Here is a 25,182-nt window from a genome sequence, read left to right on the forward strand (position 1 = left end):
GAACAGAAGATAAAAGCGATACAAGGAAAGCATTTAGAGGACTTAAAAAAGATCCTGACGTGCCCGAAAATATTAAAAACCTGTACGGCGCAACGCCTGCCCCTCGGGGGCCGGAGATTCCAAACAACTCTTCCAGCGCCAGCCGACCCCCGCCCCGGCCCCCCCGCCTCGCCCGCAGCCCGGGGTGCTATCAGGCTCTGCCGCTGCCTCCCGAAGGCTCCCGGCCGCGTCCCGGGGAGGGTCGTGGAACCCGCCCGGGCGCCGCCCCGCGAAGGGGCCGCCGCGCCCCCCGCCCCGTCGGGCCGCCCCTCTCGGGATCCCCGCGCCGCCCGCCCCGTCGGGGCCGCCCCCGCCGCTCCCGGGAACGGGCCGGGCCGGGCCGTGCCGTGCCGGGACAGGCGGGCAGCGCGGCGGCGCGGCAGGAGGCGAGGGAGCGGCGCCGGGCCGGGGCCGCCCTGCCCCGGGGACGCCGGGCAGGTGTCGGGGCGCCGGGTCCCCCTGTGCCGCCGAGGTGAGTGCGGGGCGCGGCGGCAGCGCGGGGCTGGGGCGGGGGGCGGTGGGGCTGGGCTGGGTCGTGCCCCTCCGTCCGCGTTGCCGCAGCGGGCCGGGCAGCTCCGTTCCCCGGCGGTCGCTGGGAGTCATCCCCCCGCCCCCCCGCCACCGGCACCGGGGAGCTGCATCCCCCGGCGGCAGGTGAGGTGCAGCCCGCACCCCGTGCTAGGGAGATTTCGGCTCCCGGGGGTCGGTGGGTGCTTCCCACATTACCCTGGGGGCTCTATCTCCTGGGATCGGCGGGGTGCATCTCCCCACCGTGGGGCTGAGGCGCTTCATCTTCCCCCGAGGGGGTTGGTGGAGTGCTACGCTTCCCCCCTCCCTAGGTGTCAGTGGAGTGCCTCCCCATCAGCCTTGGAGATCCAACCCCAGGGGACCAGAGGGCGGCATCCCCCCTGCAGGGGGTCGGTGGGATGTGTACCACATCAGCCCTGGCGGCTCCATTCGCAGCGGGTTGGTGGGGTGCATCCCCCAGGGACCAGCAGGACTCCATGGCCAGGGGCCAGAGGGGTGCATCCTTTTGTAGGTCAGTGGGACAGGTGACAGTAGGGTCCATTCCCAGCGTCGGTGGGGTTTAATTTCCCTGGTGCTTGCTCTGCCCTCTCGTTGCTCTGCTGACCCTAGTGTGCCTGTCTGGAGGGCAAGGGGCAGCCCCATTGCCTGCTGTGACAGTTCGTGCTATCTCCCTGGATTAGGTCATGTCGTGACAGTGCGTGTTACTGTCTTGTAGTGCAGGAGGGCCAGGGGATATGAGGAAGAGGGGTAGCAGTCACAGAAAAACGGCAACCATCCCCCTTCCCTGCACACAGCAGTTTAATAAAATCAGACAGCATGAAACATCTGGCTGGGCTTTTTTCCCCCTAATCATCAGAAGGTAGTTCTCAGTGTCATTAAATACTCTTGTCCGCATAAAGCGGGCTGTGATATATGCAGTGTTGTAAGCCTGGAAGCGGTTGTGGATGAGATGTGTAAGAGGAAAACATCAAGAGCTGACCTCAAACTCTGAAGTTAACTGTGCTGCCTCTCCTCCGGGTAGCCTGGGGTACTCTCTTAAGCCTGTCTCTGTAACTATCTGACCATTACATTTGGCTGCAGAAAGCTCTGATGCCCCTTTGAAGGGCCATAAAGCTATAAATGGGCTTAATATAGCCCATCCCACTAACCTCAGTGCTCTCCTTCTGTAGCCTTTTAATGAACAGCAGTGCTCATGAATTCCTCTCAGTGAGCTGTCAAATCTTCTCTGCTGCTGTCTAGAGAGAGTTCGGCTGTGTGAGAAGAGACATGTCTGAGCCACCCTCATCCCTGGGGGCTGTTGGTGGAGGACTGACACAAGGGGTTGGTGTGCTCTTGCCCAATGCAGTGGCAATGGGTTCAAGGATCATCCCCAGCACCCCTGCATTAGCCTTTTCTTTTTAGTGGAGCCATAAGGGCTTGGGCTTCATTTTGCTCTTGGCAGAGGGGCCGCAGGAATGGCTGAGCAGATCTTGTCAAAGCACTTGACCACTTTGGTCTAGGTCTCTCTGCCTTCATTTTAAGGCAAAATGTGTGTATGCCCTCTGCCACCCTCACTTTCATGTCCAGGGTGCACGTCCTTGCAAATATTGCTGTAATTTCTCAACATGACTCACAAATTTTGCCATTTGTGGAGTAGCTTTTCCCTGTCTTGCATGGGTCTTGCACTGGACAAATTATCTTCTGGGTAGCCAAAGCTCACAATGTGTGGAAAATAGCCTGCAATATTACTGAGGTAATAGTTTTCTGAAAAACAAAATGCCTGAATGCAAATAGAATGTAAAAACGTGTCTTTGAAGTCTTTTTTCTTTAAAATTATTCAGTGCTTAGCCTGGAGGAAACCTTTTTTTTTTTTTTCTTTTTTACTTTTATAAAACTCATGAACATTTTAGAAAAGTGGGATGTGAGGGTTTTTTTTTCTTTTTATTTTAAAGAAGAGCTAAGAGTCTTTCCATTGTCATGACATGAGGACTTATTTATGCTCCATTCACAGTGTTAACAGGGGTTTGTTAGTCTAAAACACTTGACATGTGAGTAGATGTTTAGTCTGGTTTACCAGCTCCTGAGCTGGCAAAGGCAGCGCCATCAGCTTTGCCAGGGGCATAAGCAGGCCTGAGTCCAGCCAGGGATGCTCAGGAGCCCGAGGGCAGAAATGAAGGCTCTGGTTCCTTCAATTAAGACAAAATAGGGAGGGAAGGTCAAAGTACAGGTGGCATTGTAAAGGCTTTCCTAGGAATGCAGAGAGCTGCAGCTTTCTTGGGTGGCAGGGATTTACTGCGGGGATCATTTGGCAATGGCGGAGACATCAAACCTCTGTTTCATAAGGGCCGGATTTAATAGGTTTGCATGTCTCTGTGGTATTGCCATGAGTACCTTGCTAGCCTTTCAGTAGCTTTATGAAATAAAGAAATGGCTCTGGGCAGGAGTTCAGCTGGGTGCAGGAGAACGAGCGTGTGTTAGGAGGGAGGAAGAGGCTTTAATGTAGGGTCTACCTGCCTTAGCTCATCTGCACAAGCATCGTGAAATGTTTTGTCCAACTTAAGTAAAACCCTTCTGCGCTTCCTGTCTTTAAAATCCAGTCATGACATCTGTGAAAAAAATAACTTGTTTTGTTACTGTTTTAACTATAGTTTTTGTACACAGTGCGCTTTGTCCCTTGAAAAGTCCATTAAGTTGCCCTATATGAAAAGCTGTGGATTTTACCTGAATGATACATGAAAATGTCTTACAATGTAGGTGCATTTCTAAATTGTTTCTGAGGGTTGTTACTACAAGTACCTTTCTTTGCTGTATTTGTACGCATTTCTATACTAAATATTTCTGAATGTTGTTATTGTCTTCAGCACAGGGCTTGTTCTTTTCCTGGGTTTCCTGCAGGTGTTAATAGCTGCTCTATGTAGCCTTCTTACCTTAAACGGGTTCAAACCACTAATAAACTCCATCAGACAAATGAAGAATTAAAAAAAAGTTGTAACTGGGCAATGCTAAGTCAGGAAATAGAGAGGCTGAGGCTCCAACAGCAATATTAACTTGGCTGCAATACACATCCTGTAAGCTCTTTTATGGCATACATCTCATAATGTAAACAGGAATAAGCGCGCAGATTAATGTATGCAGAGAAAGATTCAAAAAGATTATTTTGCTGAATTTGATCCCCTTGTCCATGTGACAGCTGGCTCTTGTGTAGAGCTGGGGAAAGCCTGGCACTGCATTATACCGTGTGTCCAGCACTGACGCAGACGTACCCGATTGCTGATGGAGTAAAACCAACAGCAGCAAATGAGTAATCTGGGTTTTGTTTCTGTCGAAACAATGCCATTGTAATGAAATACATTTTGTTCCCCAAGGTCTGTGAGCTGTGCTATATATGATCCTTAAGCGTTCCCTCTTTCGTTATTCCCAACTGGTGTGTCTGGCTCTGCTGAGGTTGTAATGGAGTGCAGTGACTTTGCTTTGGTGAGTCGCAGCTTTTTACTTGTATTCCCATGTGTTACAGTAACAGCTCTCCTGGCTAATTTTAACTAGATCATGTACAAAAGTGATTACAGGAATACTGCATTTTAACTCAGTTCTGTAATGGACTAAGCGCTATTGCTCTTTGTATTATGTTGTCTTAATTAAAATGGCGTTATTAATATATTTCACTAAATCGATAAATTTAGCCTGACGGTCAAATAGTCTAATCTGACCTTCTCTGTGTCACAAGACATTATGTCTCGTGCAGCCACCACTGTACTGAGCCAGAGATTTGCATGCAATGTGGTGTCATCCAGGACAGAGCCTGTGGTCCTTCAGCAGCAGCTTCCAGCAGTGACGGATGTAGTTTGGGTGAATAAAATTAATTTCTAGTTATTTTTCAGAAGAAAATAATTACTCTTTTCCGTTTAAAAAGGGCTTCTAATCTAGCATCAATGCACTGATACTGCTGCCTTGTTTTGACATTGTAAAGCTTTGCAAGGGAGATGGGAGCAGCTCTAATTCCGCAATCTAACACTTCTCCTGTTATACCTGCCTAATTGCAATGGCTCCTCTTCAGTGCCATCTTCCAAAGATGCTGCTAGAGCATTGTGGTAAGCCATGCCAATTGTGCTTTAATTTCATTACCATTTGATTTGGGCAGCATTTTATCCACTTTCTCTGCAGTGTTACACAGTTTGCAAAGGGGATTAGTACCTGGGTGGGTTACAGCATTTATTGCGTGCACATAAAACAAATTCCTCTTGAAACGGAATTGTATTAAACTAATTTGACAAAACTTCGAAATTACAGTCAAGGAGCTTTTGATAATTGATTTTCTTGTTCTTTCGCAAGTAACTGTGCTTATTAAAGTTACCATGATTGACACAGTCAGAATAGTTCAAACCAAACATAGCATCTGAATCCCACTGGGTTTAGGTCTTGGCCATTTTTGCTTTGTAAGAAGTGAAGGTAGGTGCCGCTTTGGGGTCCCACCATGGTGAACGGCTGGCTGTCCTCTGTCAGCTCTCAGAAATGGAGTGGTACCTGTCAGGATTTGTGCTGGGTGAGGTATCAGAAAGAACAGCACTGAAAACTGAGAAGAGCGTAGAAAATGGTCTCTGACTACATTAAAGACTTGTGAAACTTCTGCCATTCTGCAAAAAAAAACCCTGTAATTTTGCATAGTGGAGCCATCCTCCCTGACTCAGACTGAGAAAAAGACCTATTCAGTGTTACATTTTAATCATATACAACACAAAGACTTTTGCTGTGCTGTTTAAAATCCAGCCTTCTTTCAGCCTGTGTTCTGCCAGGATGTTTTCATCCAAGACGGACTGCTGAGGCTGACGGGAGCAGACTGAAAAAGCAGCTCTAACCTTCCTTCCTGACACTTCAATAGTGACATCCACTGTGGGAAACTAGGGCAGAAATGCGTTAACACTTGTCACTGGGAAGAAAATCCTCTCTCTGATGGGGACCAGAAGAGAGTGATTCTTAGATTCATGATACGAATTAGTTCATTATTTATTTCAATCAAAGCCTGTAGGTACTGTTATAATGAAAAATTAAAGCGCACTTTGCAGAATACATATGAGCTGACACTGTGCCAACCCCAAAGCCTTCCTGACCTACAAAACGAAGGAGAGCTTTGATGCTCGCTTTGCTCTTCGCAAAGTCTCGGACAAACAGGCTTTACACAGAAGTTTGATAGAGGTAGAGATCTATTAAAACAGATTCCAGACCCACTCTGTTCACTGCTGCCTTCCGTAGATAACATCCTGCTGTTGTCTCCTGGCTGTTACACATCTGCACAAAAGCAGCCTAGCTTTGGACTTCACTAGATACCGTATTACTGGTGCCACCATCCCGCTGCATGTTGTCTGTAAGTTTAGCTGTGCTCTAGTCTTCCCAGATTGGTAAAAGATAGCCTGTTCCCTGCTGGAGCAGGGTTTTTCTATGTATCCAGCTGTGTGCAGATGTGGCAGTTAAATAAAACAGTAATGATGATCTGACCAATGGAAGGGGTTAACACACTGCCGCTTCTCTCTGCTCCCAGAACAAAAGCAATTGTCCAGCAGTCTGGGGAAAGTCTAGCTTTAATACTGAGCTGTGTATTTTACTGGTTGTGCTGATATTTGTATGACCAGGATCTGTTGGGGTATTTATGTATTTCTCAATACAATCAAAGATCAGAAGGAGACTCCAAAATGGTACAGGTTTTGAGAGAGCCTCTGTACAAAGTCTGTACCAAAACACAAACCTCAAACAAGGGCTTTGCTCTCTTAACACAACCCTGATGCTCTGATGCAAACGGTGCAGCCAGAGCAGCCCCACCAGCGCCGTGGTGTCCCCTTGCACTAGTCGAGGAGTATGGAGGGGATCCGTGGCAGCCACCTCTGCTTGTTGTAGTGCCCTGCTGTCAGCACATCAGCTTTAATCAGGGCTGGCAGGAGCTCTGATGACAACTGACCTCATGTTAAAGACTAAAGTCCCTGTCTCATCTGAACACAGTTCCCATCATGAAGGATGTCAGGTGACAAATGGGACAGGTATTACACATTAAGCATTAGCCAGGTGTTTGTCTTTAAAATATTAATCCTGGTTTTGTGCACTTACCTGTTTTCCCAGCACACCTGGATTTGAAGGACCTGAGAGTTTCGTGAGTGATGACTGTCTATCTCATGGTCATCCATATCCCAGATCTGCAGTGCCAGTTTCCAGCTTTTGAGCCCTCCTTGCAGGTATTTCTGCCAGGATCACGCTCACCATGTTTATCTGGGAATAAGAACATTTGGGTGAGATGACTTCAGGCCAGCTTTCAGTTTGCCTTCCAGGCTCGCAGCAGCATAGATTGTACTCCCCTTCCCTTAATAATGTTCCCCACCCTTTACTCTCCTCGTCTTTGAAGCAGAAAAACAAAGCACCTCATCCATACCATTGAGCAACCTTCCTCCATAGGGGTTATATTTCTTGAGGAACTGAGCAGAGAAATGTCTTCATTGGTATGATGGGTTTGGGCTGCAGGATGAAATTTGGCATATCCTATCTCCCCTCTTGTATGGAGTAGCAGACATCCCCCTTTTCTGAAGAAAAACCAAAAAAGCATTTCTCTGTGGGAAATCTGTCCCATAGCTCAGCTGGCAATAGATAAATGCAACAACAAAATGGGTGGCACCGCTCCAGAATGCATAGTTATTCCAGCTGGTGCATTGTCATTGCTGTTAGGTGCGGGGCTGCTTGGAGCTGGGTGTGATGGGCTGGCTTGTCTTGGCCTGCAGACTTGTCTTTCAGTCCATGTCCACATGGTCATCAAAAGACTTAAACTTCTATACAGTGAGTGGTCTGAAATGTGGTGAATCACAGCTCCTGGAAAGGACTTGCTGGTTCACCTAGTCCTCCGTTTTGCTTTCAGAAGGATCATTCTTGCCTAATTAAAGCACAACTGGTGATTGCAACATGCTTTGTTTGGGTGGTTTAATAAATTGCCATCCTCTCAGCAAGAAATGAAACTGTATTCACTAGTGTGCCTGTAAGTGTCTCAGCTGTGGGGTGGTTATTTACTGCACTATTGTTATGCAAATATTTGTGGTTACGTTTACATTGATCATACAAGTGTTGCACGATAATTTTGTTTCTTGGAGTATTTAGGCTTGGGGTTTTTTTTAATCATTCCTTCTGTATCTGTTACTACATAATAGAAATTGCTTAATGTGTAATTGCCCATCATTCAAGTGCCATTTTAAAATACAGAGCTTTATAAATGAAAATGTTCTTTTTCCTCCAATTAGTTTTGTTTCTTGAAGGTAAGATACTAGGGTTTGTCTGGAGAACATTTCACTAAATCATTTGGTACTTTATGCATTTATTTATTTTTAGATGTATTCTAAGTGAAAGGTAATGGCCTGTAGTTACAACTGCAGAAGAGAGCATTCACCATCAGTGCCTTACGGGTGGCTGTGCTCCTGGCATGGATGCAGCTTGAGTGCTACAGTCTGATGGATGTGAAATCAGTGGTCGTACACTGCCAAAGAGGTGACATGGTTTTGGATGTGAAGTAGGGAAAAGTTTTGATATCACAGTTGCAAGTTTCCCAGGTGAACTGATAATTTGAGGTTTGTTTGTTAGTCCTTAGCTCCGTATCTCCTGCGTGGTACTTCTGTGGATGTCGGCAAGCATCAAAAATGGTCGCTCAGCTTGAGAAACATGGGGAAACTCTTTAAAATTGGCATTTCTTGTTTGGACTGGTCCGTTAATACAATAGTAGCTTTCTTGGTGTGCGCAGAGACTTTGGGAAAATGGAGTCTGTGTAGCAAGTCTTGCCTTGAAACAGCCTGTTTTGTGATTAATGATTTTATCTGTAGCCTTTTAATACTGCCTGTAGACGGGATGATAGCTTAGAGGTAATCACACTGATGGAATGCAGGAAGCATTGCGGGTTGGAAGGCATGACGTGGCCTTCTTTTAATGTCTCTCCTCAATTTCACTGGAGCTAATCCTTCCTCAGGGTGGGGATGGCCTTACATCAAATGGAGCTCAGATTAGATGCCGACTGATGTAGGTACCTGATCTATAGAGAATAAAACTATTAGCTTGCACCTTGTAAGCACCCAGAGGTAAACAGAAAAAAGGAGACTTTTAGCTTCATGTGCTATTAGATAGTGAAGACGGCGGACATTATTTTTAGCTGCCATGGGCTCGTACTCACAGGACTCTGGCTGGATCCATTGATTCCTGTTGTGGGTGGGAAGGAGGGGACTGCAGCTTGTTCTAAAAACTACTGTACGCTGCTAAGACCAATTACATTAATTTTTGTTTTTAATTGAAATGATTGTTAGTCTGTTAGAACTGAACTTGAGCTTCTCAATGGAATATCTAGTATTTGCCTTAAAACACCTGGTTTCATTTTGTTCTGTAACTGCCTGAACGTCGCCTGGCTGCACAGACTACTGAAAGTACATCAAATTGACACTTGGTACACCAAGTTCATTGCGTACACGCTGAGTGTCAGCGCTTGCGTAGGTTAAGTGTCAATATCCCTTATTTGTGGAAGAAAATGATACATTGGGGCCCATTTCTGCTAGAGCCAGAGCAAACCTGGAACAAAACCCCATGGCTTTTACAGTCATCTTTTTCTTTCAGTTCCCACTTCTATTTATTTTATGAAGCTGCTGGCACTGTAGGGACAGTTCGAGTTCACTCTTCCTCTGCTGCACACGGAAATGTTCTGTTTGTGAGGAGGTACAGCTGCAACCTGTATTTGGCAGGCTATATTGAGGAGCAAACAGCAATTCCAGTTGAAATGGATACTGTTTTTCTTAAATAAGAGCTTGTTTAAATAGAATCACATTAGAAACCAACTAAGAGTCATTATGGAAGAGCCTCCAGTTTATACATGGCCTGGCAGGGGTGTGCTCAGGCTTGCCAGCATTTAGGAGAGGTGACCCTTCACAACAGCCTCCCTGTCTCCTTCCCAAACCTGCCCAGGAAAGAGGAGGTTCTCAGTTTCCCTTAAATCTGGGCAAATTTTGAAGCAAGGATGAGAAAAATGGTCTTGATGCAAAGTGATTGTGGATTTTTTCCGAGACCTGTTTGTTTCAATGAAGAATGTATAGGGATAGTCTGATCTGGTGTGACAGGAAAGGCTTATAAATGCATTCAGGTCAATAAGCAGCTGCTTCTTCTGGGTGCTGGCATGCTTTCTTCTGGCTACCTCATGGGTCAGGTATAAGCTGCTGCTTAGTCTGAGCCACCATCTGAAGTCCTAAAGGACTTGTGTGTTCATGGGTGATAGGCACAAGCCTGGAAGAAGGAGCCCTCTCCCTGTGCTATCAGTCCACTTGCTACATGGTGCTGTGCATTGCAGGAGCCCAAATTGCTATCCAAAATATGAGTTTAAAGGTGATCTCAGGAGCTCTACCTGCCTCTTGGTTTTCTGATCATCTTGGTATTTGTAATCACCCCCTTACTGTCCTGTTGCTTTGAAGAACAGCAAACCAGACAGGAGACACTGATTATGTGCTTGAGAAACAATGAAAGTTTATGGTATTGGAAATGCTGCCAAAACGAGAAAAGGAAAGGGAAAAGATGAATCTGGGGGAGGAAGGGGAAACATTTTTGCATTTCTTACATGTGTGTTATCAGTAATGGATGGAAAATTATTTCAGACAAAGCTGTGAATTTTGTTTGTCTTTATAAAAACACTGTAATATTTTTTTAAAGCTTCCTTTTGAGTATTTTGGCCAACCTCATTTCACAGCTAGATATATTCATCTCAGTTAAATGCAATAGACAAAATCTACACAAAACAACTGCTTAACATTATAAGCAGCTTGCATAAACATGAATTATTAAGGTCACAAAAGCTCCTAGAAACCAGCAGAAATGAGTGCACAGTTGCATTTCTTTTTTCAAAACATGCATTAATTAATAAGGGGCTTAGTGCCCAGCCTGTTTATCCCCCTCCATGCGTCCATCAGATTTTGCTGTCATCAAGTGGAAGGAAAAGTGTCACTTCTCTCTCTCCCTCCCCCCTTTTCTTTGGCTGAAGCACATAAAGGTGCCAGACTTCATTGTACACGAGTCCATTATTCACAGCAAAAATGCTCAGGCGGGTTGTGTTGGGGGTGTCACAACAGCAGTGCACCCTCTGAAATGGCCAGAGGTTTCATTTCATGCTCGCCTGTGTGCCTGCTGATGCAGGGGCAGCTGACTGACTCAAGTTGCCAGGAGCTAAAGAGTAGGCACGTTCATATATCTGTGACGTGCAGAGAGGACAGGTGCTCATAGGAGGAGCATGGAGAGGAGAAGACAGTGAGAAGAACGTGGTAGTAGCTACAGGCCCTGTCCTCCCTCTGTAAGTGCCACACACCCCAGTTTGTGAAGGGATGTCTGCTGTTGGTCTCCTCCACATGATGTGGGTGTAGATGGCCATGGCCGTAGTATCCCTGGGCATTGGAGCTGAAGGAGCGTTTGGAGGGAGCTTCTCTCCAGGCTCTTCCATCATGGGAAAGAATAGAGGGCACTTTATTGTGAAATGGGACATGTGGACTGTAGTGATTGAAGGGCTGAGTCCTGCTTGTATGCAGACTAAATATATGTCAGGGTCAACACTGGGAGATGTTTGGGAGAGAGGATGCCTTCAGACATGGTCCTAAAATGTCAGAAATACTAGAGGCAGGAACTGAACTTTTGTATAGGGGGTTGAATATTGGGATCGTAGAGACAGCAAACGGTTTGAGATTTTCCTGCCTCTTTTGTACTGTTAAGTAAAGCCTCTGAAGCAGGCACCTCTGTTTCTCCTGAGTCCCATGTGGAGAGAATGGGGACAGAGGCTGATGGTTGATGACTCTGCTGTCTGGGGTTATGGCATCTGCAGAAGAAACTCAGATATCCAAGATGTGGATTACTGAGCTCCAGAAAGACAAAATCTGTATTTCTGGCCTTGCTACGTTTTCATGATTCCACTTTTGCTTTATGCCATAATGAAATATAATGTAAATGTGAAGACATCACATGTGGTCTTTTAAAAATCTTCCTAAGTGCCACGCCTGCTCTTTATCTGCAAGGAATCTAATTTCTCCAGCCACTAGAGAAACAGTTCAAGGAGAGACAAATGTTAAAGCCATTATTCAAATGTGTCTGGTCTGGCGCTGATACTTGGTTTTAACTTAACCAAACAGCAAAGGGATGAGTTTAGAGGGAGGACCTGCACTCACTGTGATGCCTGATAGGACACAAAGGCCACAGTGCAAACGTTTATCCTGCAGGATAACACTTACGGGGCAGCATTGTTAAACAGCAAGAAAGATGTTTGTCCTGTGCTTTATTCCAGCATGGTTTCTGAAAATAACTTGTCAGGGGCTGCTTTTGATATATAATAAAAAAACTCTAAGCACAAAGGGGCTTTAAAAGAAGCAAAGACTTGACATATTTGTTAATATGCAGAGTAGCAGTGCATTAATTTTAATACTTTTTTAAAAAAAAAAAAAAAGGAAATGAGGGCAGTGATTAAAATTAATCCATTTATGAATCTTTCCACAGCCAATTTGAAAACATAAATAAAACATTCGCCTTGTCCGTCTGTTTTCTCATCGTGAGACAATACAGACCATGTAACCTTTAACTCTTTAAGGTAATGAGCAGAGAAGGCTGTCTTAAATGATTTGCTAAAAGATACAAAAAATCAGCTGCACAGTGGAGGTGGCTTTTAAAGAGTGGGGAGGATGCCATCAGGAATGTTGGGGGTGCCTCAAAATGATTTTTCATGCTTGCCTTTGGGAGCAAAATTTAAGTTAATTCATCCCTGTGTATTTTATAATGCAAATTATCACTGTGAGAAATGCACATCAAGAAAGGCAGCCGAAGGCAGCTCGTTTCCATGAGGAGTGGGAATGGAGGGCAGGAAGGCAGCTGGGGCGAGAAGTGGCTTGAGTTTGCAGTTTCCAAAACCAATAAAGCTTTGCACTGGCAAAGTTGGGAAATAAGAGAGGTGGCCAAATGGATCAGATAGACCACTCCACAAGGATGCCAAATTCGATTAGTATCTGTGATTCAAAAAAAAGACAAAAAAAAAAAAAAAGGAGAGGGGGGATGACTTATGGAAAAGAAACCCTTTGAAGTTTTAGTTCTGTGACACTTGAGACTGCAGCGTTGTCAACACTAAAGGTATTGTTCTGTGCCCTGTTTAAAAAGGAAGCTAAGCACGACCTTGGATCTGCGATTGTTGGTACCTCTTCAATGTATGTTAATTAGTAAAGACTGCAAGAAAAGTAGTACAGCTACTGAGGGAACTATATATTCTATTTTTTAAATGTGTTCCAGATATTATCAATTGTGCCTACAGATCTTTTGTGCAGTTATGGCTGTGTGGATGTTGCAGTGTCTGTGCAGTCATGTACCACATCAAGGCATGTGCACATACAGTTGAGGCAAACCTGTTAAAGGAACCCCAAAGCCCCCAGACAACAAAATAACCCCATAGCTGATACTTAAAACTATAACATAAGCTGTGTTCTCTGCTCTGTCTCGAAGAGAGAGCGCAGGGCGCAAGAGTCTGTTGTGTGTGAGGATGCTCCCCTCTGCTTTCATATGCAGATTTTTAATAAGAAAAGTATGCATCTCTGCTTCTTGTCACTCTCATCCCTGGGAAGTTTTGTATCCCTTGCTATCTTCTATCAAATTCCTGCTCTTTGGTCTTAATGTCTGTTCTTTATAAACCTTCCAGCCTGAAATCTGCCCAACACTGGCCTAACCCTGGCTCACCTCCTTCTTTTCCAGGACTGAAGTTCAGCAGCTGCACACAAAGTGAAGGTACAAAGGAAAGAATTGTACATGCCCACAGCAAAATGTGCAGACCAAAGTTGTCCTGCCTTGGGAATGAGCAGCTTGCTGTGGCTCTCCTGCGGGTGCAGGTGGACAAAGAGTAAATGCCATTTTGCATTCAGTTCGGTGAATTAGCAGATTGAGAGTTTAGATAGAGATTTGTGTTTGTACTCTAAATATTTATCCTTAGTAAGTAGGCACATTTTTCCATCTCTCCCAGACAAGTCATATCAAGGTAGGAGATTTGAGCCTGCTTTCCCCTCAAGGCTAATATGGGGTTTAGCTTCATGATAGCAGTTTTGCGGCTCTTAAACCAAGTTGCTGTGACCTGCTGCTTTAAGCTGTGCTTTTGGTAATCAGTCTGCTTTTGAGAACACATAAAGAGACAAATGTTGCAGTTGCAGGAGTTAAGGCTTTGTTGGGTGTTTGCTCAGGGTCTTCTTTCTAGTTGGGTGCTGCCATGAGAGGTAGAGGACTGCACAAAGACACAACTGGGGACTCACTCTCCACCTTGCCAGTAAATAGGAGAATTTCTTGTTGTGGAAGGCAACTTCTGCATGGGACTATGATGGAGTTTTTATTCTGTGTTTTCTGTTTTAAAGTGCTGTGCAAAATGACTTTTTTGCTTCCAACTGCATATTCAAAACCACTAACCACCCACTGTACAGCTGCTAATGCGCAGATTATCTCTACAGCCAACAGCTTTAAGTAATCAGAGATAATTTTACCTTTGTGACCCAACAAATAAACACCAGAATCAAGAAAAGTCCTCTCGCCCACACAATTGTACCCATGATTTCAAGGACAGAGGAAAGCATCCCATCAAAAAGAGCTTTGGTTTGTCACCAGGTTTGCTCCATCTTGGGTTGATGGTGGGATATGAACATGCAGTGGTTTAGGGTGCTGTCAGGAGGTCATGATGCTCTGTAACCCGATGAGACCATTTTTTGCTCCTGTAGAAGACGTTAAATGAGCAGACCATACACTGGAAGTTGTGTATGCAGCCCAGCTTTTACAGGAAGAATTGTGGCTTGGAATGGCTTTCACTAATGACTTCAGCCTTTAACTTTCTGTTCTGAAGAACAGACGTTTCTCACAGCTATCAGGGGTTCAGTCTCATTATGAAAATACAACTGTTACATATCCTAACATTGCATCTGTGGTTTCTTCCTCACTGACTGATCCCCATCAACATCAAGAAAGGAAAAAATTCTAGCCCAGAAGTTATATCAGAAAACATATATTTTTATGCTTTGAAAATCTGTTTCTTCACGCTTTTATTTCCCAAGTCAGCTGATCATGACTATTTTGTTAAAAACGAAGTCTCATCTTTTTTGTATTAGTAAATTCTAGCTGTTGGGAGCTTCTCTGATTTTCCCTGCCCTTTTTCCCTTTGTTCTAGGAAACTCATTTCCTTATTCTGCTATTAAGGATACTTAGCTTGTTGTCATTGGGAAGCAGCACTCATTTCTTCATGGAAAGAAGCTGCTTAATGTTTCATGCATTACGGTGAATAATTAAAGAAAAATACCTAAGCCCACAAAACTAGCTGGCAGCTGAAGGGAAGAAAGCATTTGCAGTCTGTTGGGGAAAAGTGACAATCCTGGCCTGATGTCTTAAACCACAAGGGTAAGGTTTAAAAATGAGTATGTCTGGCATGATATTAAAAAAAAAAAAATCTGGATTTTTCAACTTTCCATGCTTTTATAACATCAATCTTTAATTGTCATATTCTTGAGCTATTGGCAAAAGAGAACAGAGCTAAAATTGGTGGGGCTATGGGAAACCAGGCTGGTAAGTGGAGTGAAGTGTCTGCAGGGACCACGACCTTGTGAACTGCCAGGGACGGAAAGGCTGTCAGCACTCAGGCAGGCACGAGCTTGGCAGCACGATAGGGTATGGCACTAGCAGTCTTCATGTAGAATGTCTAAATAAGGAGTTTTATTGGCCCTTATAGTTCTTTTCACCTTTTCTGGCTGCTACAGTCATTGCCCTTTTCTTCTGATTTTGTAACAGCTCTTAAAGCACAACTGTTGTGCTCTACAGAAATGGGATGAAAAACTGGGGAGATTGGAACTTCTGTGCTGGGAGTTGGGAGAGAGGTGACTGCTCCCAAAATGATCTAAATGATCTAATCTTTTCCTTTTCAAATAAAACCGGGAACAAGCTGCAATTTTGCAGTGACCTTTTCTATTTTACAAAATGAGATCAGACACCTGCCATCCTCATGGCAGATTGAGTATCGTTCTAACAGTAATTCAGGGTGCAGTTACGAATGGGGATGTGTGTTGTGTGATTGGTGTCCATCCTCCCACCCATTTAGTTTTTCCCTTTGCTGAGTGTCTAACCTCAAACTGGTAACATGCTTTAACAGAATTTGCTGAGACAGATGGAGGCTCATGCAGAGCAATAGCTGTTTCTATGCCATTGTGCATCCCTTTGAGTTTAGTTAGTGTTAGGCCCCTGTACTGGGGTAGGGACATTTGTGTTCTCCTTTTTCTGCCTCTGTGCACTGAGACGTGTAGGCTGGATAACGTAGTTTGTGTCTGCATCTTTCCACTGCCTTTCGCATTCTCCCTTCTACGTATGATCTGCAGCTCAGACTGCAGTGGGGGCACAGGACTGCAGTGATGACCTGTACCACAGTAAGAATTACTGATGTGGATCTGGTGTGCTTCATACACACCAGAGTGATTGCTCTAATAACCAGAGGACATCTCACAGCCCTACAGCTTTCACGTGCTTCACTGCTCTGCCAGCACAACTCTGACCTCTGCTCAGAGTGAGAGATTAGGTCCAATCTGTCTTGTAGCAAAGTGGGGTGAGGTTTAGGGAGCTGTTGCAGCATCCCAGAGAGTAGCCAAAAGGAGGAGAAAGGGAACTTTCTGCTTCCAAAAAGACTGTTATAAATTCTTGCTGAGGGTTGGGCTTCATCAGCACTGTTAACTCTTCTGCTGGCTTATCTGTGTATTGCTGAAGGAATGGCCATTTAGATCATGTCCACCATGTCCACCATGTCCACATTTAGGTCATGTCTTCCCTTCTTCTTCACTCCAGTGGCAGAATCTGCACTGAATGATTCATACTTGATAAGACACATACAGAAAAGATGAGAAACACTTTGAAAGGAAATGTTCACTTTCCTCTAAACTTTTCCTGTAGACTATTCGTCAAGGTACATAACCACACATCTAGTTTGAATTGTGTGAGTCCTACTACTAAAATTAGTGACCCTCTTCCTGTGGTTTACTTGAGATTCATGGTTGCAGCATGACCCAATTCCCATTGAAATAGGTGGGAGAATTTCCCACTATTCTGATAAATCCAGGTAATGTCCTAAAGCAAATTAACTCCTCGGGCACCTGCACTAGTGTCCACTCATCACAATACTATGGTCTGGGAGTGGTACAAACCCTGGAATGCACTGCACTGGCCAAAATGCTTTCTGTATAGTGTACTGAAAGAGGAGCCCTCTGGGTCCCCAAACATTCTGCAGTTTATCTTCTGATGCTGTTCCGTGTTACTACATGATTACTCCCCTGCCTCAACCAGTTTTGATTTTATTTAGGTGAAACGCCATTTGCTGTGTGTGTGAGTAAAGGTAAGAGGAGTCCCTGTGTCCAAAAGCTCTGTTATTGGTAACGGCAGCCAGACCTGGAAATCAGTAACCCTGGTACCGCTGGCCTGAGGATTAAACCTTTCTCACTGAAACATGAGCCCAGATTGCCAAATTGGCCATGATAAGCTTTAAGGAATAGGGAATAAAACCATGCATGCATCTATTTCCTTTGCATCAACTTTTTAGCTAGAGGCTCTTAAGTTGCTGCAGCAATGTGCGGAGAGCCCTGGCGAGAGACCTGACAGTGCTCAGCTGTGCTCTGGGATCCCATTCTTGGGGTTTTGTTTGTTTGTCATCTGGATTAAAGGAATTAAAGACTTAACCTTTGTACGGCCTTTCAAATAATAACATGTTTGTGCTCATACTGCATGTCAGGGAAATATCCCCCCCCTCCCCCCCCCCAATTTAGATGATATAGAGATCTGTGAGTGGACAGGCTAATGTAACGTCAGGTTGTGTGCTTTAAACCTCATAAATTTAGTGCAGTGCCCCTGATCTTTTCTCTCTGGTGATGTTGCTGGGATCAGGGATACATACGTGCTTCAGCCACCCGTCCAGAGTACCGGGAGAAGGCATATTGGTGGGGGGCTGCAGTCAGGTCTGCCAGCTCCTCATCAACCCACCATGCCAATGGGCTGTGTTTTTCCTAATCAGAAATAAAATTTATGCTACCAGATGGGACCCAGCTGCATGTCAGTCTGTCACACACCAGCTGGCTGTGGCAGTTCTTCACCTCCTGCTCTGGAGTGGCATGTTTTGAAATAGGTGTCAGAGATTTGCATCTTGCAGCATAGCCCTTTGAGTGGCAGTGGCTGCTTTGGGATTCTTTCGGGATTGTTCCAACAGTGATTGAAGTTTTCAAAAGCATCTGAGTGATTTAACGTATTTATTGTCATCTGAAAAAGAAAGAATAACCTTGTACTGGCTTTAAGAGGGAGTTGAGAGCTGTCTTTAGCTTGAACATCTTGTCCCTGTGTATGTTCCCCGTGTGATTTAAGGGAAGACCCAAGGCCACCTCTGGGACCACCTTGCAGGTATGCCATCTGCAAGCATGGCCAGGACTTGCTTCTCCTCAGTGTGGTGCAACATTTGCATGATCTGGGGGATGCCCAAGAGACAGTGGGGTCAGGGTGGCTCAGGCATGAAGCTGAGCTCCTTGTAGCTGCTTCTGTAGACATAGTGCTGAGCTATGAGACACTATATGGGGAGATGGGATTTCTTGGTGCTGAATTGTGTGGGGAAAAAGCTCCCCTCTGGCAGTTCACTCTGTGTCAGGGCAGAGGACCCCTGTGTTTGCCAGAATGGGTAAGAGCAGTCCATGAAGGGATGCATGGTTTTGTGAGCGCCGTTTTTGGACATGCAGCAGTGCCATAGGATTGCAGTAGATGCAACTGTCAGCATCACACTCTGAAAACAGTTGGTGAAAAAAAGTTAAAAAAAATCATTTTGACTCTTTCTGTTCACAACTGACGGGATGTAACAAAGATGATACGACTTTATCATCTGGATTAGAAACAGCTTTGCCATCTGGACTGTCATCACATTCAGTAACTGTTACCCCCTCCGTCAAACTACGGTTATGTTCCTGATAAAGCAGCCAATGTAAATAGTAATTTAAAAAGTAAAATATGTAGAAAACCCATGGATGTACGAATCTGTAACCAAGACGCTATAGGATCCAGCCATGCTCAGGGCCTGAGTGGCAACTGCTGTCCCTCCAAAGGTAGCATATGCAGTGGCAGCCTCTAATGAAGGCTGTTACCATCAAGGACTTCCCTTTAGGGAAATAGTTTTTAAATAACTTTCCTTAATATTCAGCAATATTTCCTGAATAGTCTTTAAAAATGTACTTTAAAGAGAATCCTTAATCAAAGTGATGTAATAACAGGAGTATTTACTTTTCTACTCAACCCTGGAACTGATAAGTCACAGATAGTCAACCATTCTCTGCATTTTAGAGAGGATTATATCTTGGAAGAAATTTGGCCTACCCTTCCTAAATCTAGAAGATGCAAATGACCTTGTGTCTCCTGCATACCAAAGGGAATGCAGACTGAGCTTGAGCAATATATGTTAGGTTTGCCAGCAGTTCTCCACTGCAGTAAATACCTCTTGCAACATAACACTGAAATCTATGGATTACAAGCCTGTGCTTTCTGGAGTATAATATACTTCATCCGCTCCAACAAATGCCCATAAGGAAATTGTAAGTGAAATTAAACCACTATATATGAGTGTGAACTTGCACAGACAGTTGATGGAGGACACAAACACCACATTCTGGCTCCTGACGATGCAATTTCCTGAAGCAGTTCACAGCAAGTATGTGATAGTCAAACAAGCTGGGTTGGACATCAGGCTGTGTGGTGGGTAACATGAAGAAATAGGTGGAAATACAGTTATAAATTTGAAACCTTATCTTTGAACCTCTTTGTAGCATTTCTGAGAGCTCCACTTGACCTACAGCTGCTAGATAAAGGCAGTAAAAGTGATGAAAAGGCAGTCAAAGTGAATGAATTTAAAAAGTCTAAGTGAATATTAGTAGGATGTGCTGTATTCAACAATTTACAAACATGTCTGGCATTTATAGATGTACTCTGCTGTTTGTTATATATTACATTAAAGAAGAATCCTGAACCAGCATATCAAAATGTCAAACTAATACAGCATTTTTCTTTGATTTCCTCTTTTGTTAAATGAATTATTGATAGCCTTTTCTATTGCTGGCAGGAGAGATCCCTGATTTTTATTTGCGTATTTGATAGAATTTCCTATTCCTTCTGTAGGCAGAGCTCTTTACAGCGATATCTAGATGTGATATGTGCAATTACAGAGCGCATATTCTTTCTGGTGAGGAATGTTCTCCGCACCCATTCCCTTGTTGCTGTGATTTCTTAAGCTGATATTTTCATTGGAAGTCTTTAAGCAAATATATAGCCCACCCTGGAGCTGGCGATCAGGAAGAGGTTGTGATGGTTTTGTGTGGGCCCAAAGACCACACTGGTGAGTATCCAGCTCCATAGAGGGATCTGAGCTGATTTACCCAAGATCTGTGGAGAAAAGCACGCTCAGCTTCCAGCGATGTGGCTTGGGAAGGTGTTTTGCCAGAGCAAGGTCAGATTTGTGCTAGTTTTCAGAAAGCCCAGATGGGCAGAGAATGTGTATGGTCCTTGGGTTTTTGGTGGCACTGGGGGATAACAAGGTCTCTGTTAGCCACTGTCTCCTGATCTGGACATCAAGAAAGCCTTGGTCCTTGCAAGAACTCTCAGCTGCTCTATTTCATAGTTTGCAGAACTCTTACTTTTCAAATGTCACCCCAGTTATGGTTCTGGCAGTTGTGTGATTCTTAAGGGTGTGTTTTTTTCTTCACCCCTGCAGCTTGGCAGCCCCCAAACCCATTTGCTGGGCTTTGTCTACAAACACGGAAGTTGTTTTAGCTTGTTTTATTTTAAGGTTGAAAGTCTCCATCAGAGTAACAGAGAAAATAAAGCTTCTTCCTCATGGTCTCCTGTTCATCCTGTTCAGCATTTTTAATTGCTTCCAAAAGATGTTGCTTGAGTTTGGCAGTTGGTGGTGGTGCTTTTCCTCCGGTTTGCTCAAATGCAAAGAAGGAGTGTGCAAGACATGGCCATCAGGCTGATGAGGGATTTTAAAACTGGGTGGATTAAAATTGTCTCACTTGGTTTCAGTCAGAATGGATGAGGGTGGCCCTAACACACTGCCGTATGGAGGACAGAGGGACACACTTGTCTTCTCCTACTTCCCCTTCCCCAAATGTGCTCCTGTTAGCTGCATCCCATTATAGGATTTGGGGGGCACAGTTTTCTCCCTGCAGTACTGGGAGGGGGCACCAGCAGTCTGCACCTTTCTGTGCCTCCATGGAACTGCAGAGCCTGTGAGTGCCTTCCCCTGCCTTCTGCTGTCTCCCAGCCAGCAGGTCTGCCCGCTTTCTTCATGCTTTAATCAGGTTTTCTCTCTCTGTTCTGCTGACCCACTTTAGGCTCTTTGAAGACACGACGGAGCTCCCCGTCGGCTGCAGCTCTGCCTTCAGGGGACATGGTGGAGCTGAGCAGATGAACCGCAGCGGCGCTCCCAAAACCCATGGGAGGAGGTGGTTTTGGAGGTGCAGCCTCCCTTGGTTTGGTCCCCTGTATTTGGGTGCATGTTTTTTTTCTCTGAACTGCTACCTATGGTGTGGGGTTTTATTTTGAAAAAAGCTTTTTCTTTTTAAAGGAGGGTTTATTTCAGGGCTGCTGGAGCAGTCTGCAGTGGGGTTTCAGACACACGCACTCACGCTTCATGCCTTAATCGCACCTGACATAACCTGGTCATAGGCACGAGCAAGGCACAGATCTTCCATCCCCCACTGTTGCTCTGTCCCCACTCCCATCCCCTCTATGTAGGGCATTCTATATCCTAGGCAGCATCCCCTGCCTGAATCCCTTCAGGTGCCCAAGAGGACTCCTCCCAACCACCCCATCTTGTCTTCAGGTCTCAGTTTTATGTTCAGCTGCTGAATTTGGGGCGAGAGTGGCTTTTTCTGGGGATGTGGGTGGGGATGCCAGCTTTGACTGCTCAGGGATGGATGATTGCAGCTCTGCGGTAGTCATTACGTGAGCCCGGCCAAGGAGTGATGGTAGGGGAGAGAATCTGCATAGTGAGATGACTCAGCATGGGATGACATAAGTCTGGGACCTGACTTTCTCTTTGTGGGCTCATCCTGCTCATCCCCCCAAAAAACAGTCATCTAGGTGGGGGAATGATTTACTATGTGGCTGTGAGTCTCCTTTCTGGTTGGACGCTTCACACTCCGGAACGCGTGACACTATTTGTTTTCATGTTTATTTGTTGGTGTTCAGTAATTTCTCATCTGGCTGGATGATCTGAAGGTGATGCAAAGGGAAACTAAAGAAATGTCTTCATGACATGTGGTTCATGATGAATTCCCTGTAGGCTGGACTTCGCAAACTTCAGTTACAAGTTATTTTTATTTCCTTTCATGTCCGTTTAACCAAGAACAGCAATTTTGTTTTGCTTCTAAATTTACTGGAACCTGGATGAATCTTTGCGTCAGGAAGAAGGCGTGCTTTGGGGTGTCAGAGTTCTGCAACTGTGGCAGCAAAACCACCTTTGACGGACCCTCCCTGACCTTTCAGCACAGGAGGCAGTAGCTTGTGTTTCATTGCCATAATTAGGACGTTTGCATGGCTGGTAAATCCATCCGTGTGGGCAGGAGGTCACCCAGACAGGGACTCCTTGCAGCTCTGCTTCTGTTAACACACACCTCACCCTGCTGCATGTTGTTGCTTGGTCTGTGGCTGTGATGCAGAGGTGTTCATAGCCCATCCCACCTTCTCTCTCTCTCTCTAAATGTTCCTTTAAATCCAACCACTCAACCTTATCGGGAAGAGCACAGAAAGGTGAATGTATGGATTATCTGCCTGCTGGTTGACAGGTAGAGACCAGCTCATTCCAACCTGGGGGCATTTCCCATACATGTGCTGTTTCAGGCTCTGCATAAGGACAACTCTCAGCAGTAGGATTTTGGCCTGTAGGAGATGCCGTCACTGTGTATTAAAGTTGAAAGTGTTTCAGGATCAGTTCTGTAGGTAAAACATATTTTGATTTATGTAACCTCTCCTGTTGCCTGTCCCTTTTCTCCTTGTACATCTTCATGGATGTTACTCTTAGGACTGAGCCTCTTTTTTCTAAATCCCATTGCTCGTTTCCTCATGTTGTGATTATTTACTTATTATGTCATTATTATTTACTGAAGGAAACAGTGAACTTCCAGAGGTTAGTGCAAATTGTATTTGGTAGTGTAAAAGTTGGGTAGGTAATGGCTCTGGAAGTTTTCCCACTCTGGTTATTTTAGTCCTGGCTGCCTAGAGCAGAGCTGCTGGTGGGTCTGAGCTGTGCCAGGGCACCCCATGGTTTATGATGCATGTACAGAGGCTCTGCAGCAGACCCCTAGTTATATTTTTCTCTTTAAGATCACTCCAGGATCTCAGCTCTGCAGTGAAGGCAAGTGGAAAGACCCTTCTCCACACACGTGGTAGTAATACCTCATGTATATTTATAGAAAGGGTTGGTATTTTTTCCTGTTGGTATTAAATTACTAGAAGAAGGGTAGAAGAGTTACTAAAATGAACTTATTCCTCTCCTGTGTGTGTTTCTCCTCTGTGCATTTCTCCTCTGCTGTCTAATAACTCAGCGGGATGCTGAGATTGGACAGTCATGTTTTTGCATTATCGTACTCTGTGGTTAGGCACAGGTCCTGGAACCCCCTATGCACCATCGTGTTGCTGTTTGTGCAGGATTGTCAGTGGGTTCTGTGTGTTTCTTGGACACCGATTTGAGAGTTTGTGCTTGCTGTGTGGGGCTAAAGCTGAACATCAGAGGTGAGACATTGCATCAATTTTGAAATGATCCTGAACTAACTCAACTCCAGCAGAGCCAAGCCCTGAGACCAGATACTTTGCACTGCCTCCACAGCAGGAAGAGGATAGTAGTAGCAGCTACTATTTATGTCAGTAATACAGTGCTTTAATTTTTAGCAATTTCTCCAAGAGTTAGCTGTGTACATCATTTTTCCCCTGTACAACAACTGTCTTGTTGCAGACAGAGAGTAAATTTCTTGCAGGGTGTGTTTTTTTACGGGTTTATGAATTTAATCAGTATACAGGTGTTTAGTTTTGCACTCTTCTGACCAAATACAGATTCTCTCACAACTTCCACACTTGCATTCAAAGTACTGTCAGTACTTTGGACAGTTCAGGTAGCCTTTAAGTCGATGTCTAGAAAAATCCAATGAATTGTTCCTTAAAAAAACAAGATTTTCTCTGGTAGATAAAGTGTGCTTTCAGAAATGTAATATAGGCAATGGAAGTGAGCTGAAATTAATGCAGTCTGCAGTTCCTGTAGTGACAAAATACCTAGATAACTTAATACCAGGTTGCCCCAAGATGGCACTCTGTGTGCACATCATGATAAAGTAACTTGATTGCAAAACTGTTTTATCTATCTAAACACTGCATACTTCTCCTGGGGAGCTGAAGAAAGTGTGAGCCATTGGTGACAGAGTCGTGCGTGTGGGTACTGCTACACAGCTCAAGTGTAGCATGGTTGGATGGTCAATGGAGGCAGCAAGAGCATTGTCAGAGGTGGCACAGGCAAAGCTAGGAGGTTCACAGCTGGAAGTGAACTAGCGGTTAGTGTCCAAAACCATGACCTAATATGTTTTTATCCTTTTACATGTTTTCCATGTATTGATAAGGTGGTGCAACTCCCAGATATTAATAATAGTTTATGCAATTGTCTTGCTGTTCCTTCATCTCCTCCCAAAAAGCTGAGCTGTGCAGGGTATACTTCTCTGACAGGGAAAGAGATATCACTCTGTACAGAATCTGACCCCTGAGGAAGCAGAGTTTCCAAGGTGTAGGTCCAAAATAATGAAACCCTTCCTCTTCCTGTGTTGGAGGAAAAAATGCTGAAATGCCCAAAAAGTGGCAGGATAGAGGGAAAAATATGATACCTTAACTTTACATTATAGAAGTTCTTAAGCCCAAGGGGATTACCCAAATGTATATTTTAATGAATAGAAGGTTGTCAAATAATGTGTTTAACTTCATTTGGTGTCTTTAGTTGCATGTGAGGGGCTTTTTTTCTCCTTGTAGAGTAATCTTTATGATTCTGCTTTAATGATTTTTTTTTTTTCATCTGGCTGGAAAACTGAAAAGGAAAATTTAAAATAATTAATATTTCCCCCTAATCCACTTTCTCTGCAGCTGTCATCTATAATTCTTTGATGATGTACATGCTTTGAATAAACCATATATTTAAAAATAGTTTGTAGAAGGTAAAAACCTTTCCTATTTTTGTGTTGTATTTTTATATTAACTTTTATCAGCCTATGACTGAAAATCTTCCTCCATTTTTGAACTTTCTGTAATAGAATGAGATGAAAATCTAATTCTTTGCTTCACATAATCCATAGGCCAGATCTGCCCTTCGTTTAATTCCATTAAGTGGGTCTTGCAGAGAAAAGAGTAATTTATAGGAAGCGCTTGGCCTGAAACCCTTTTCAAAGTGGCTGGCAACTCAGGTACGGTACAGGCAAGTGGAGATGGATCCTGCTGCAGTCTTCTTCATATGGGTGGAAGAACCTTGAATGGCAGAACCTTTTCTGGAGAAGAAGAGATGTTATGCAGAGCTGCTGC

At 44.5% G+C, this 25,182-nt stretch overlaps 1 protein-coding gene across 4 annotated transcripts in view; it reads left to right on the forward strand.

The window, feature by feature from the left end:
• The first annotated feature begins 365 nt into the window (after positions 1-365).
• Positions 366-25,182, forward strand: part of PDZD2 (PDZ domain containing 2) — a 206,084-nt gene continuing 181,267 nt past the window's right edge. For 3 of the 4 annotated variants that reach the window (XM_061469554.1, XM_061469556.1, XM_061469557.1), the window contains exons 1-2: positions 366-511; positions 3,912-4,020. The gene's annotated coding sequence lies outside the window, so the exon portion shown is untranslated. The remainder of the gene's footprint in view (positions 512-3,911; positions 4,021-25,182) is intronic. The other variant, XM_061469555.1, reaches the window with a different exon arrangement.

The sequence above is a fragment of the Pezoporus flaviventris genome, unplaced genomic scaffold, assembly GCF_033815535.1.
Source record: "Pezoporus flaviventris isolate CSIRO_AGI_PZ_B2104156 unplaced genomic scaffold, CSIRO_AGI_Pfla_v1 ptg000057l, whole genome shotgun sequence".
Classification (NCBI taxonomy): Eukaryota; Metazoa; Chordata; class Aves; order Psittaciformes; family Psittacidae; genus Pezoporus; species Pezoporus flaviventris.